The sequence below is a fragment of the Pteropus alecto genome, unplaced genomic scaffold, assembly GCF_000325575.1.
Source record: "Pteropus alecto unplaced genomic scaffold, ASM32557v1 scaffold33, whole genome shotgun sequence".
NCBI lineage: Eukaryota > Metazoa > Chordata > Mammalia > Chiroptera > Pteropodidae > Pteropus > Pteropus alecto.
Window position 1 is genome coordinate 3,991,291 of NW_006435762.1, and position 16,640 is coordinate 4,007,930.

At 37.5% G+C, this 16,640-nt stretch overlaps 1 pseudogene; it reads left to right on the plus strand.

Annotated features, from left to right (window-relative positions):
• Window positions 1-13,807: 13,807 nt before the first annotated feature.
• LOC102884490 lies at window positions 13,808-14,771 on the plus strand (annotated as a pseudogene).
• The last annotated feature ends 1,869 nt before the right edge of the window (window positions 14,772-16,640 follow it).

Below are 16,640 nucleotides of genomic sequence, written 5' to 3' on the forward strand. Positions count from 1 at the left end.
AAAAGAGCAGCTCATAAGGTGCTTATACTAAAAGCGGAGTGGAAGGGAGGCAGGGCTTAGTTAACATGTATGTTTCCAGAATATTGGGGGAGCAGGGCTCAGAAATCTTCCCTTTTAAACAAACACCTTCCCATGTGATATTTTTATTGAGCATCTTTGATGGGCAAGGCCTTTATTTGGTTAGACCAAAGGAACAATGGGAGCTGATTATAGCTGTGCAAGTATCTTAGTCTGTTTGGGCTGCTATAACAAAATACCACAGCCTGGCGGAAATTTATTTCTCACAGTTTTAAAGGTTGGTAAGTCTAAGATTAAGGTGTTGGCACATTTTGTGTTTGCTGGGGACCTGCTTCCTCGTAGATGGCCACCTTCTCACTGTGTCCTCAAGTGGCAGAAAGGACAAGCTAGTTCTCTGGAGTCTTCTTTATAAGGGCAATAATCTCAATCATGAGAGCTCTGCCTTCATGAGCTAATCACCTCTCAAAGATCCCTCTTCCAAATACTATCACACTGGGGTTTAAGATTTCGACATATAAATTTGGATGTGGGGGACACAAACATTCAATCCATATCAACGAGAGACAAAATCCAATTTCACAAATTAACATAACAAAACTTAGGTCAAATGCACATATATCAGAAGAGCTGAGAGGGGTGAAAAGAATTAAGGGACAAAGTCCAGTTATGAAGAAAAAAAATAGGATCCTAAAGCTGGTTGGACAGAATTTCTAGACATTTATAGATGTTGTTGGTAATCTTTCAGTGATGGAGGTCCCAAGAAGTTGCATAATTTTTTTTGTCTTCTAGTATATACCTCAACAGCTTCTATAATCATCATCATATCACCATAGTTATTTTTATCTATCTCTCCTCCATATGCTTTCTTTTTCTTTACTAAAATATTTAAAAATAAACCTTTAATATCATGTCATTTCACTTCTAAATATTTTAGTACGTATCTCAAAAAAAGGGGAAAGAGATTTGAGTTTGGGCAAGAAGGCAAGAGTAACTTTAGTGGAGAAACCTAGCAAACAGAAAACACTACCTTGGCCACGTAATAAAGACTAAAATCATCAGTCACAAGTCATGTTGATAAAATGTACCCCTGATATAAAATAATGAGAAAGAAACTAGTAAAATTACAATAAAATATGTCATTTAGTTAGTAGCAATGTGCCAGTATAGATTCCTTAGTTGTGACAAATATACCAGAGAATTTTAGGGTGTTCAAAATAGGGGAAACTGGCCATGGGATATATAGGAACTCTGTATTGCCTTTATAAGTTTTTGGTAAATCTAAAACTATTCTAAATTTTTTAAGTTATTATTTAAAAAGGGAGGAGTATAACAAATTGAATAACATAGGAGAAATGGATAAATTCCTAGAAACATGCAACCTACCAAGATTGAATCACGAAGAAAATCTGAAGAGATCAATAATGAGTAAAGAGATTGAATCCATAATTCAAAACTTTCCAAAAAAGAAACAACCAGGACCAGATGGTTTCATTGGTAAAATATACCAAAAATTTAAGGAAGAATTAACACCGGTTATTCTTAAGCTCTTTTAAAAAATTGAATAGTAGGGAACACTCTCGAACTCATTTTACAAAGCCAGCATTACCCTGATACCAAAGCCAGATAAGGACACTGCAAGAAAAGAAAACTACAGGCCAGTATCTTTAGTACATATAAATACAAAAATTCAGCAGCACATTAAAAGAATTACACACCATGATCAAGTGGGATTTCCCCCTGGGATGCAAGGATGGTTCAACATACCCAGATCAATAAATAGGATATGTAACATTAACAAAATGAAGTATACAAATCATATGATCACCTCAATAGATGCAGAAAAGACGGTTGACAAAAAAAAATCCTTTTATGATAGAAACTCAACAGACTGTGTATAGAAGAAACATACTTCAACATAATGCAGGCCAAATATGACAAGCCCACAGCTAATAAATTCGAAAGTGAATAATTGAAATCTTTTCCTCTAATATAGGGAATAAGACAAGTATGCTCACTCTTACCACTGCTATTCACCATAGTACAGAGCAATTAGGCCATAAAAGATACCTAAATAGGAGAGGAAGAAGTGAAGTTCTCTGTTTGCAGTTAATACAATGTTATAGAAAATCCCAAAGACTCCAACAAAAAAACTAATAGAACTAGTCAATGAATTCAGTACAATGGCAGGATACAAAATCAACATACAAAAATCAGTTGTGTTTCTAATGCTGATGTCTACAAACAATAAAATATCTGAAAAAGAAAGAAAACAATCCCATTTATAATAGCAACAAAAAAAATAAATACTTAGGAACAAATGTAACCAAGGAAAAATCTGTACCCTGAAAGGTATTAAGACTTCGATGAAATAAATTGAAGAAGACACAAATATACAGAAAGATATCTTGTGTTCATGAATTGGAAGAATTAATATTGTTAAAATATCCATAGTACCCCAAACCACCTATACATTCAATACAATCCCTATCAAAATTTCAACGGCATTTTTCACAGAAAAAAGAAATTCTAAAATTCATATGGAACCATAAAAGACCCCAAGTAGCCAAAGCAATTTCGAGAAAGAATAATAAAGCTGGGGGCATCTTACTGCCTGATTTCAAATTATATTACAAAGCTTTAGTAATCAAAAGAGTATGGTACTATCATAAAAACAGACACATAAACCTAAAGAACAGAATTGAGAGCCTGGAAACAAACCTTATATATATCATTAACTAATATTTGACAAGAGATCCAAGAATACTCAATGGGGAAGTATAGCCTTTTTAATAAATGGTGTTGGGAAAATTGGACAATCATTTGAAAAACAATGAAATTGGACCCCTATCTTATACTACTCACAAAAATTAACCTAAAGTGGATTAAAGACTTAAATGTAGACTTGAAACTGTAAAACTCTTAGAAAAAAAACATAGAGAACTAGCTCCTTGACATTGGTCTAGGCAATAATTTTTTAATATGATACCATAAGCACAAACAATAAAAGCAAAAATAAACAAATAGGACTGTCAAACTAAAAAGCTGCACAGGAAAGGAAATGATCAACCAAATGAAAAGACAACCCCTGAAATAAGAGAAAATATTTACAAACTATCTATCTGATAAGGGGTTAATATCCAAAATGTATAAGGAACTCATACAACTCAATAGCAAAACAGAAAAAGAAACAAACAGCAGAAATGAATCTAATTAAATGAAACCAGAGTCTTTAAGAGATATCTGCACTCCTCTGTTTATTGCAGCATTATTCACAATAGCGAAGGTATGGAAACAACCTAAGTGTCTACCTACAGTTGAACTGATAAAGAAAATGTGAGATATATACGGGTTAAGAAGATATGCTTTAACTGTTCCTTCCCAATCCATCACTCAACTGCTCACTACACAAGGAAGCCACTAACAACATGACATGCCCATTACTTTGTTTCTTTAGAAGACATCGTGCCATTGTCACAGCCTCTGGACTTGATTGAGAATACAATCGATAGTCACATGATAGAGTAGGAAAAGCCATAAATTTGGTGGCAGAAGTAGAATGGTAGTTGCCAGGGGCTGGGGAGTGTGAAAATGAGGAGATGTTGGTTAAAGGGTACAAACTTCCAGTTATATCTAAGGTATAACATGGTGACTATAGTTAACAATACTGTATTGTATACTTAAAAGTGGCTAAGAGAGTAAATCTTAAATATTCTCACCACACACACACACACAAAAATAGTAATTATGTGAGGTGATGCAGGCTTTAACTAACCTATAGTGGAAGTCACTTCACAATATATACATGTATCATATCATTGCATTGTATACTTTAAACCTACACGATGTTATATGTCAATTATAGCTCAATGAAGCTGGAAAAAATAAATAAAATAGAAATTAATAAATAAATAAAAGACGTAATTCCAACCTCTTATGATTTTTACATTCTAGTTTTAAATTCAGAGTAAACTTTTGGGAACAAACATCTGTTGTTTTCAACAAATGTTTATCAAAATCTTAGTTTAAAAAAAAGTGGGGTACAGAAGGACAATGCCGCTATCACATTAAAAAAAAAATCCTAAATCATTTCAGAGACAGAACATTTTTGTATAATGTAATATTTATAACCACCTTTTTCAAAGATACTTACATTCATGATTAAAAAAATTTTATGTACTTTTCTGATAAATTTTAATGAGATTCAGGCTTGTTCTGAAAACTAGTACTGACCTACCTAGCTGGCTGCCAGTTAAGGGTCCAGTGAACTCTAGTCTTTTTAAAAATGTTCTGTATTGAATATTTTACCAGTCTCTTTTTCTATAAAATAAAAGTCAGTCTTTGAATGGGCCTGCTAGACCTTTTTTCTTGAATGATAGCAACATTTTATGGGAACAAAATATTCACAAATGTTCACAATTATATTACCCGAAAAGTCTTCTTTAAAAGCACCTAACAAAAAACAATCATTCCCTAAAACTAATATCGTCTAATATCCAGTTATATTTGTATTTGGCTGTGACATTCAGGTGATTCTTAAGCTCACTAACACTTGGGAGTCACAGGCCTCTGATGAACAGATTGAAAAGGCTGATAACAACCTCTGGCCTTCTCTGTAGAAGTCCACGGTCAAGGCATAGACACTTTAGTCTACAACTTTTCTTACTTTATGGACACTTTTGATAATTTCGAAGCTGTGGACCAGCTCCCCAGAAAAATGTACATCTGTACACATCTAAATATTTTACCCATTATTTCAGGAGGATTTATGGATCTCTGGAGCTCACCCAAGGGGTCTCAGACCTGGGTTAAGAAGACATGTTTTAACTGTTCCCTCCAAATCTGTCACTCGACTGCTCTCACTACATAAGGAGGCCACTATCAACATGACATGCACATTACTTTGTTTCTTAAGGAGAAGACATTGTGCCACTGTCACAGCCTCTGGACTAGATTGAGAATACAATTGATAGTCACATGATAGAGTAGAAAAAGCCATAGATTTGGTGGCAGAAGACCTAGATTCTCCAAGTTACTTTTTCAATACTTTCAGCAAATCACTTAGGGAGACAAAGATGGGGTTAAGGTTAAGGTTGCAAAGAACTCTACAATATTATCATTATCATTTTGCAAACTGGAAACAGAATTCGAAGGGTTAAATAATACATCTGAAGTAATACTCAGCTTATCTATAGGCAGTCAGATTTGAACATCAAGCTTGTCTGAATTTAAAACTCTTTTTTTTTTTTTCAAATTGTACAGGTAGTCTTCAAACTGTGCATAAGAGAACCTCCTGGGAGTGGATGGTCCCAGCAGTGTGTTGTAAGGGATACCTTTGGCCTATTGGTTTTATATATATGACTTCTCAATTTGCTAGGCTGCAAAAATGTTTAGAAACCACTGCATTTCACTCTGCTGTTTTGTCTCCACATCTGAAAAAGAGGTATAATGCTAATATATACTTTATTGTGACGGATAACTAAGAAGACACATGTGAAACAGCAGTGTAAACTTCTAGGCATTCTTCAGATGGGAAATATCAATGTAATTACTATACGGCAATGAAATAGAGAGTTTACCTCTGTAAAATCTTTACTATAAGCAACACGCAACCTTGGCATCATGTTTCATGCACCCAAGAAAGTGTTTTGGCTTTCAAATGTTTTTTGGCCACTAGTGTAGGAAAAGCTCTACATAAAGGATAGTAACTCTATATATTTTTGAAAGTTTAATTACTAGTATATTGTTAAATGCATAATTGGATTTTAAGCTACCATGAATATATCTTCTCCAATGTATTTTAATTGATCCACTTTCCATTTAAAATCGTTTTTACTTTATACATTCTCTTCCCTCTGTCTGAAGTTCCCCAGTTATTCATTTGAGTGTTATGTGTCAAGTATTTTATCAGGTCTGGATAAAATCAATAAAACTGTTTAAAATACAAAAATAAAATAAAATCTCTTTTAACACTAACTTAGAATTTCTAAGAAATTCCAGATACGATTTTGAGTTTATCATAATTTTAAAATATTATTTCTATTTGGGGACTAAACCTTAATATCTGGGATTTTGAGACTGGCCTTTTCTATCAGTTATTCCCTTGGCAACTTGGTGAAACCGTGTCAGACTGCACATCTGTAATGGGTGTGACCGGAGAATGGCCTCCAGAAGTCTGTTGACACGTTAAGAAATGAAGATCCAAAATAAAAGGAGAAATCTAGCTCATTATTACTGAGCTGACTTGTGGGTAGAAACAACATCTTCCATAACTGAGATATATCTTTCATAGGTAGAAAAATGTTCCCATCTTAAAAAAATTTTTTTTTTTAAAATCAAAGTGTAAAATATAACTACAAAAAAAAAATTCCCCTGGAACGCTTCACACTTCAAAACAATATCACTTACATTACTGAGTCATCAAAACATCCTGAGTATTTAAGTGAAAAGACCCATTTTTTTTTTTTCCACCTCACCATCGACAGCAAAACAGTTCAGAAACAGTCTTTGGTGAAACTACAAAGTAGGCAAAGTTTTTCGTGGTTTTCTTCCATGTTCCTTTCCCTCTGATCTCCTACCTCATGGAACATCCAGCTCTCTCCTAGCCCCTCTGAGCCCTGAAGCTACTCTCCCTTAAAGCATCCAGAACAAAAATTACCTTTTCCTTTCCTTTATAACAAACTCAACATCCATCTTTCCCTGGCTCTTGACCGCAACCGAGTGCTAAAAGTCTGACCTTTCATTTATCTCTAGTTCACCCCTTATCACATTCCCCAGCATCCTTTCCCACTATTTTCCTGCCTTCCAGCCGCCCACCACATGCATTCACGTTTTGATGTTTTTGTAAGTAACTTTGCTGCCTCCTACACTGGCAGCTGGTTGGCCACCATTTGCACTGTATTCTGTGTAAATAGAGTCCCCTGGAGTTGGGCACAGTGAACACAGTGTGAATGAGGCCAGAGATAGCAAAGTCAGTGTCCTGGAGGAAGCCATCTAAAGGAAAGGCCCCAGCTAAACTCCTATCCACCTCAAGATCCATTTTTGCCTTCATTTCTTCTCTGTCCTTTGCAACCCTCCTTTCCTTATAAAGCACATGCTTTGGATTTAGATAAACTGGGTTTGGATGGTGACACTGCCACTTCTTACCTATATGACCTTGGAAAAGTTACTTAACTCTTCTAAGCATTAGTTTTCCTTTTATTTAGAAAAACACGATATTAATAAAGCTTATTTTATCACATGGACTAAGTAAGAAAATGTCAGTAAGAGTGCTGGCTCAGGGACATGCTCAATAAAAGTTACTTGTTGATGTAATTCTTAATTCTAAGGCTAAGGTTCCACTCATGAAGTCCACAAAGTCCCTCTTCAAACTGTTTAGAAATTATCTCTATGTTTCCTTCAGTTTTCCATGCTAATTTAAATTTTTCTCCATACTTTTGGAATATATTTTATTGATAGTTAGAATTCAATTAAAACCATCCTTGATGCTTTATAATGATCAAATTATGAATTAACACAGTCTGTGTTCAAAGGCTCTGTGCCTACTCTCTCTTATATTTTAGCCTTTGTATCTCTTATCCTATGCTCTTTCTCACCCTGTGTTCTTTACCCATAATAATAGTAATAATAATTATTTACTAAATGTGTTTTATGTCAGACACCTTATTACATTGCTCAGTTTAATCTTCACAGTGCGTTGGCATTATTATTTCCACTGCACAGTCAAGGAAAAGGAGAGCAGGGTGTTTGAAGCTCACAGTAGTGAATTCAGGGATGCCTTACTCCAAAACCCATGCCTACCTTTCATCATAGGCAACTGCTAATCTGCTTTCTGTCTCTCAGCACAGAATCGTTGTGTATGAGACTATGGATTAGCTTCTTCTGGACATTTCATATAAATGAAATTATATAATAGGTAATCTTTTGTGACTGGCCTCTTTCAGCATCATATTTTCAAGGTCCATTCATGTTGTTGCTTGTATCAGTACTTCATTCCTTTTATAGCTGAATAATATTGAATTGTATAGATATAAAATACATTTGTTTATCCATTCATCAAATGATGGGCATTTGGGTGCTTCCATCCTGTCTATTTGAATAATGCTGCTAATAACATTTGTAGAAAAAGGTTTTTTGTGAAGATATGTTTTCAGTCCTCTTACTGGGAGTTGAATTGCTTGGTGGTCATATGGGAAATGGAAATTTGATTTAAGAAACTGTCAACCCATTTTCTTAAATGGCTGTACCATTTTGCATTCCCACCAGCAATGTATAATGGTTCCAATTTCCTCACATTTTTGCCAACACATAATGTCTTTTTTATTATAGTCATCTTGGTGGGTATAATGTGGTAGTACACTATTGTTTTGATTTGAATTTCCCTAATGACTAATGATGTTGAGAGCGCTACCTAATTATAAATTAGTGTTTTTGGGGTGAAAATACAATGCCAAGGTTTAGTGGATACTGAGTGAGAAAATGATCTAGACAAATGTTTCTCCTGTCTTTAATTCACATTCCAAACTTAAAAAATTAATTTGCGAGGACCTAGATAGATGTTTCTCCAAAGAGGACATACAGATGGGCCAACAGACACATCAAAAGATGTTCAACATTATTAATCATCAGAGAAATGCAAATTAAAACCACAATGAGATATCACCTCACACCTATCAGAATGGCTATCATCAATAAATCAACAAACAAGTATTGACGAGGATGAGGAGAAAAGGAAACCCTCGTGTACTGTTGGGACTGCAAATGGGTGGAGCCAATATGGAAAACAGTGTGGAGGTTCCTCAAAAAATTAAAAATAGAACGACCAATAGAACTAGTATCCAGCAATTTCACTTCTCAGTATTTATCTGAAGAAATTCAAAACATTAATTTGAAAAGGTATATGCATCCCTATGTTCAATGCAGGATTATTTACAATAGCCAAGATACAGAAGTGACCTAAGCATCCATTGGTAGACAATTGGATAAAGGAAATGTAATACATATATACAATGGAACATTACTTGGCCATAAAAAAGAATGAAATCTTGCTATTTAGGACAACATGGAGGGATCTAGGGGTATTATGCTAAGTGAAATAAGTCAGAGAAAGACAAATACCATATGATTTCACTTATATGTGGAATCTAAAAACAAACGAACAAACAAAACAGAAACAAACTCATAGATACAGAGAACAAATTGATGGTTGCCAGATGGAAGGTGAGTTGGGGTTGTGTGAAAAAGGTAAAGGAATTAAGAAGTATAAATCACCAGTTATAAAACAGTCACAGGTATGTAAAGTACAGCATAAAGAATATAGTCAATATTGTAATAATAATATATGGTGTCAAGTGGATACTAGACTTATTGGGGTGATCACTTTGTAAGTTATATAAATGTCTAATCATTATGCTGTACACCTGAAACTAATATAATATTGTAAGTCAACTGTTATTAAAAAGTAAAATACAATAAAAAGTTTACATTAGATGCATGTTTGCATCATGGCAGATGGACTAGAGAGGAGCAACACTGATGGCAGAGAGATTGTTTAGGAAGCTGTTTCAATCACCCATGGCATCTGGATGAGAAGGTAAGAGAGAGAGAAATCCCTTAGAATGATTCTCTAACTTGAGCATGCAACAGAATCTCCTGCTGTGCTTGTTAAACCACACATTGTCAGACCCCACCCTTATAGTGTCTGATTCAGTTGGTCTGGGTGGGGCCCAATTATTTGCATTTCTAACAAGTGCCCAAATGATGCTAATGCTGCTGGTACAAAGACTACATTCTGAGAACCAGTGCCTTGGAGAAACTGCAGATAATTTGAGTCAAGTCGAAGCTGACAAGGTAATCAGGGGTTAGAAGAGTGACCAAGCTAAGGAGTTTGAGTTTGAACTAAATTATGGAGCCAACTGGGAGCTATTAAGGAGTTTTCACCCCTAGAGCACTTTAATGCTTAATCTCTCATAGTCCATGTATTAGTCAGGGTTCTCCAGAGAACAGAACCAATAGGATACATATATATAGATACGTATAAGAGATTTATTGTAGGAATTGGCTCACCCAATTATGGAGGCTGGGAAGTCCTGAGATTGGCCGTGAAGAAGCTGGAGAACCAGGAAAGCAGATGGTGTCATTCTGTCCGAGTCTGAAGGCCTGAAAATTTGGGGAGGGGGGAGGGAGTGCACATGATGTGTGTCCCGATCTGAGTCTGAATATCTAAGACCCAGGAGCACCGATGTCTAGGGGCAGAAGTAGATAAACGCCTTAGCTCAAACAGAAAGATAAAATTCTCCCTTCCTCTGCCTTTTTGTTCTATTTTAGCCAGGCCCTCATCAGATTAGATGATGCCCATCTGCATTAGGGACAGCCATCTTTTTTACTCAGTGTATTGATTCAAATGCTAATCGCTTCTGGAGACAAGCTCATAGATATACCCAGAAATAATGTTTTACCAGCTATCTGGGCATCCCTTAGCCTAGTCAAGTTGACACATAAAATTAACCATCACAGCCCATATTTCTTCATCTGTAATATGGGGACTAATAGCTATCGAACTATTATTCAGCATTCTTTTGAAAATAAAACAAGCAATATTATGTATGTAAATTTAGATCACTGGTATCAGAGATAATTATTAAAGAAAACTCAATTATATTTGTCAGTTATACCTTGATAAAGTTAAAAAATTAAACAAATTCATGTAGAACAAGAAATATTGTCATTTTCCAGGTCACCAAACTGAGGTACAGCAGGCAGAGATGGTACCAGCCCAAGCATGCTGGGCCTGACTCCAACACACTCACCACTATGCCCCTGCCCCACCTGCCACTTCGGTCCAGAGGAGTCATTTCCCAGGGTCATAAAAATTCTCCTCTCCTAGTTGTCTTCTCAACTTCCTCTTGACCATAATGCACTGATGTAGATGATGATGCTAATTGCCTAAGTGTGGAATCTTAGAGAATGACTCACTAAGAAGTTAAATATTAACCTCATTAAGCAAGGGCAACTGGTAAAGCTGAGGTCAGACAGTCTGGCTCTTGAAGTCGCTGTTCTGTCCACTGGACCATACTTAAGGTCTAAGACAGGCTTAAGGTTGTCTCTGCCAGGGAAAGCTAGGCCTTGAGGCTGGCTCAGTCAGCAACCTAAGTCCAAAAGGATAACTCAGAAGCATCACTCTCGGGAACCTCTGTAAAAGAAATTAAAATCCTTGAGGAAATTAGCATCTTTTGAGTTCTCATACTATGAGCTTCAAGAAACCTTGCTTTTTTTTTTTTTTCCCTTGCATTTGCATTTTACTTTACAGTTTAGATTTGCTTTTACTTTCACTTTCTCAGTTGATACTCACGGGGCAGTATTACTGTCCCATATTACAAGTGAGAGAGGCTCAATGACTTGCTAAGGATGACACATCCAGCAGGTCTTCGGATTCCAAATCCCCTTCACTGAACTCCTTTGCTTTTTTTTTTTTTCCCTTGCATTTGCATTTTACTTTACAGTTTAGATTTGCTTTTACTTTCACTTTCTCAGTTGATACTCACGGGGCAGTATTACTGTCCCATATTACAAGTGAGAGAGGCTCAATGACTTGCTAAGGATGACACATCCAGCAGGTCTTCGGATTCCAAATCCCCTTCACTGAACTCCACCGAAACATTTATGTGAAATTAATGTGACATTTGCCAATTATTTTCAACGAACATGGTGATTAAATAAGTAGTATATGTGTATGCGTGTGTGTTTTATGCCTTTATTTCCTCGTTTTCTCTTAGAAATACTGCTTGTTTATTTCATCTGCTTTAAAAAAATTATTTGTTTTGATTTGTTTCCATCTGACCTCCTATAATCTAGTCATAGAAATTAGAAAGTATTTTGGTGAAAACAATCCTTGAAATATTAGACTTTTAAAACTGAGAATTTGTGACTTGATAGAATAAAATGGAATCACTATAAAATTAGGTTTAATGGTGAAAACTCTGCTCAGTAAAAAGAACATTCAGTTGGTCACAGAATCTATCATGATTTTTCTTTTTAATTCAGAAAAGAGAGGTTCTGAAGCTTCTTGAAACATTTTCCACAAATAATACACATAAGACTTCTGTGAGGGCAGTCAGAGTGCTAAAGTAGAGAGAAAAAAAAAAGAGGAGCCATGATCGGCCACAGCCATAAAAATCTGGCTAAATAAACTATAAAAGCCTGAAGGCTGGGTAGAGATCAGAGTTCAAATGTAGCAAGCCACCAGCAACAGCAACTAGAGCAACTCGTACCAGCGATGAGGCCAGCAAGGGAGAGGTACATATCTCATTGGAGCATTTTAAGCATTTCTTCCTTCTTTCCTGAATAGCATCTGACGTGCATAGAGGACCTTTGATAATCACCATTTTTTCCCCTTACGAAGATCGCACATATTTGAGTGTATGAAAACCTGGGCTTAAGACAGTTCTGTGTTTTTAAAACCCAGAATCCATTTTTTTTTTTTTTTAAAGAAAAGTTTGCTATGCTGTTTGGAATCATAAACTTTTAATGCTGGGACAGAGTGTGTAGATCATCCAGGTGAAGACCGGATAATTTACCCAGTCACCCAGCCAAGTGGGTCCCTGGTTTCCTGACTTCCCACTTGGGTGCTCTCACTATGGTTCTGAGAAATAAAAGAGACTCAAACAAGAATAAGACAAAATATTTAATGACGTGAAGGAAATGTTTATAATACATTGTTGTGTAAAGAAAGCACATGCCATAATAAACATCATAAGATTCTATTTTTTTTCGCCGGGCAGGGGAGAGACTACAGGTGTGCTAGGTACAAAAAGGCTGGGGAGATGATAGTAGGTCTGACATTTCTAGGTGAGGCAATTAGCAGGACTTGTTCTTTTCCTCTTTGTTGTTTGTTTGTTTGTTTGTTTGTTTCAGATTTTTATAATATTACTTTGATAATCAGAAATAAATTAATGTTAAAAACAAAGGATTAAAATGATCCAAAGAAGATCAGTCAGGCACATTTCAAAAGCACAGAGACAAGTAGCATAAGAACTCTTCAATCCAAAGGGTGAGAACAAGAGGACTGTGGAAGTGGAATATTTGATCAGAGTTGTGCTGCAGGGTAGCTGGGCAGATAGACAAATGGACACCTTAGAGTCAATGTGTGAGCCCCAAGACAAACATTCATGATGAAGAAAGCAGTGTGAGCCTCCCTTTTATAGGGGGAAATCAGCTCACTTCCTGGTTTCCACTGCTCTCAACATCTAAATGATTGGGAAATATTAAGCTAGAACCCCTGCGTGCACTTCTCTAAAGGCATGGGATAGTCCTCTGAAAATGATGCTTTCTGAAAGAAGCTGGTTCTTTTTCATGACATCTCTAAATGATACTCTATTTCTTCTTCTTAGCTTGACTGTGTAGCTGATACCAAGAACTGACAAAGAGCAGGAAAAAGAAATAAAATTAATAAGTAAATTGATGGATAGATGGATTGATTAACTACCTTTATTCGTAGGGCACCTATTTACCTGCCAGATCCTAATTTATGTGCTGTATGAGTTCTAATCCTTGGCATTGTTACATTATCTCTAACCTCAAAGAAAGGCATTAATATTCCATTTCAAAGGTGGCTAAACTGAGGCTAAGAGAGGTTGAATTACAGAAGAGAGCAGGATTAAAACCCAGGCCTGGGCTCTCTGCTCCTCCTGTTCAACAGACAGCCGCGTCCCCCTGCACAGTGCCAGCCGCGAGCTTGAGACATGATTGTGAAGGTCAGAGTAAACGGATTTGGCATTATTGGGTGCTTGGTCACCAGGGCTGTTTTTAACTTGGCAAAGTGGATATTGTTGCCATCAATGACCCCTTCATTGACCTCAACTACATGGTCTACATGTTCCAGTATGATTCCACCCATGGCAAGTTCAAAGGCACAGTCAAGGTTGAGAATGGGAAGCTTGTCATCAAAGGAAAGCCCATCACCATCTTCCAGGAGCGAGATCCCACCAATATCAAATGGGGCAACGCGGTGCTGAATATGTTGTGGAGTCTACTGCTGTCTTCACTCCCTTGGAGAAGGCTGGGGCTCACTTGAAGGATGGAGCCAAGTGGGTCATCATTTCTGCCCCTTCTGCAGATGCCCGCATGTTTGTGATGGGTATGAACCATGAGAAGTATGACAACTTCCTCAAGATTGTCAGTAATGCCTCCTGCACTACCAACTGCTTGGTCCCCCTGGCCAAGGTCATCCATGACAACTTTGGCATCATGGAAGGACTCATGACGACAGTCCACACCACCACTGCCACCCAGAAGACTGTGGACAGCCCCTCTGGGAAGCTGTAGCGTGATGGCAAAGGGGCTGCCCAGAATATCCTCCCTGCTTCTACTGGAACTGACAAGGCTGTGGGCAAGGTTATCCCTGAGCTGAATGGGAAGCTTACCGGCATGGCCTTCTGTGTCCCTACCCACAACGTGTCAGTTGTGGATCTGAACTGCCGCTGGGAGAAAGCTGGCAAATACGATGACATCAAGAAAGTAGTGAAGCAGACGTCAGAGAGTCCCCTCAAGGGCATCCTGGGCTATACTGAAGACCAGGTTGTTTCCTGAAACTTTAACAGTGATACACACTCTTCTACCTTCGATGCTGGGCTGGCATTGCCCTCAATGACCACTTTGTCAAGCTCATTTCCTGGTATGACAATGAATTTGGCTACAACAACATGGTGGTGGACCTTATGGTCCACATGGCCTTCAAGGAGTAAGAGACCCCTGGACCACCAGCCTCAGTGAGAGGAAGAGGCCCTCAGCTCCTGGGGAGTCCTTGCCACAAATTGATCCCCCAGTACACTAAGAATCTCCTGACTTCCAGTTTTCATCCCAAAACCCCTGAAGAAGAGGAGGGGCTTAGGGAGCCCTACTTTGTCACGCACCATCAATAAAGTTCACTGTATCCAGCCAAAAAGAAAAAAGAAAAAAAAAAAACCCCAGGCTTGACTTTAAGGTCCATGTCTCCTTTTCTGTACCCTGGGATGGTCCAAGCCTTCTCAGTTGACCCAGTAGATAAAATAATGACATTGGATTAGGAATCTGCTTCTGCTTGGACCCCAGCCATGGACAGCTGTCTAAATGATCTCCAAATGGCCCATAGCTGACTCTCTTCCATGTTGCCCAGAGAATAGACATTCTTTTGCCACAGTAGTTTAATTTTCTGTTTTTTTGTTTGTTTGTTTTTTGTTTTGTTTTTTTAAATATGTTGGCCCTACTCAGCTCATGCAGGTAGAAAATCTCCTGCTTAAATCATAAAAGAAGAAACTCAGAATGAAGTCTGTTTCAGAAATAGGTTCATGTAGAGGATAAATGATAAGGTGGGTTTTCTGAAAAATGAACCCAAAATGGCAGTGCCCTGGCTGTGAAACTTTATTTCTTTTTCTCATTTCCTTTCCATTTCATGTTCCTGTCTCACAAATGCTCATCTGTCCTCTGTGAACCGACTAATGCCAGTGACATAGAGAACATCAAACAACTTCCTCAGAGCTCTTTTAAGGGGACCAGCCCTAATGTGGTTTCTGTCTGGTTAACTGCTAGGCTTGTGTTAAGTAAACAACCCAACTTTGATACCAGAGAGTTTGTGGTCCAGGTGGGGGTTGAGGTTGGAAGCGAGCAGAAGCAGTCTTGAGGGACGTTTTGAGTAGAGAGTTCTCTTCAAAAAAAGAAAATGAAGTCTTGACTACAGTTCTCTGTTTCACCAGTCGTGAGCCATCCTCAAGCACTCTACACTGACCACAGGCTGCACTCTGCCTCTACACTTGCCCTGCCCTTTAACCTTGGCCGTGGGCAGTAGACCTGCAGGGAGAAATGTCATAATTCATTGCCCTCTTTCCTGCAGGAAGATCGTTGAGAATATGGCTCCCTAAACCACACAGGAGAAATTTTCCTCCATATTCTGTTCGAGGGAAAAGGTGCCCTTCTCACGGTGACTGGTATGTTTTATCTATGAATGCTGGGAATCGTGTTGCTGATTTTCCTTCTTTGTTTGCTGCGAGGAAATGGCTACCCTAAAAATAAAAGGCCTTTCAAAGTGAGAGGCAACAAGGATTTATGGAGATCAATAAGAATAGCTAGTCAGGATGCACTAATCCAGGCAGAAGCCCAAACAGTGTTCTGATTAGGAGACAGAGGCCGTGGGTATTTATGAGAAAGGAAAGGGGAACAATTACATCAATAGAAGGAAGGCATTTTTACTAGTGCAAATAACCTAATACAGTGATGTTAATTCTAAACAATGGTTTTAATTTTCAGTGTAATAGTCATCCTTCTAGTAGTAATAACTGCTCTTTTGTTATTTTTACAAACAGTTCTTTGGGATGCATTGTTGCCCTAGGCCCAGTCCAAAGGTTACTTTGCCCTATTTTAACATTCCAAAGATTTGAGGCATAAGAACTCTGGCATGGCAACTCTGGCTCCATTTTAAAGTGGCTCTGTTTATTTTATTGTTTACATACACACACCATGTGACCCACAGATTCTGCTCCCAGATATATAGCCAAATAGATCTATTAATTAGGTTTATTTAGTGTCATTCCTCCAGAGTTTGTGGCTGGAGACTATGAGAGCAAATTCTTATAAGTCCCACCTCTCATTCAAAA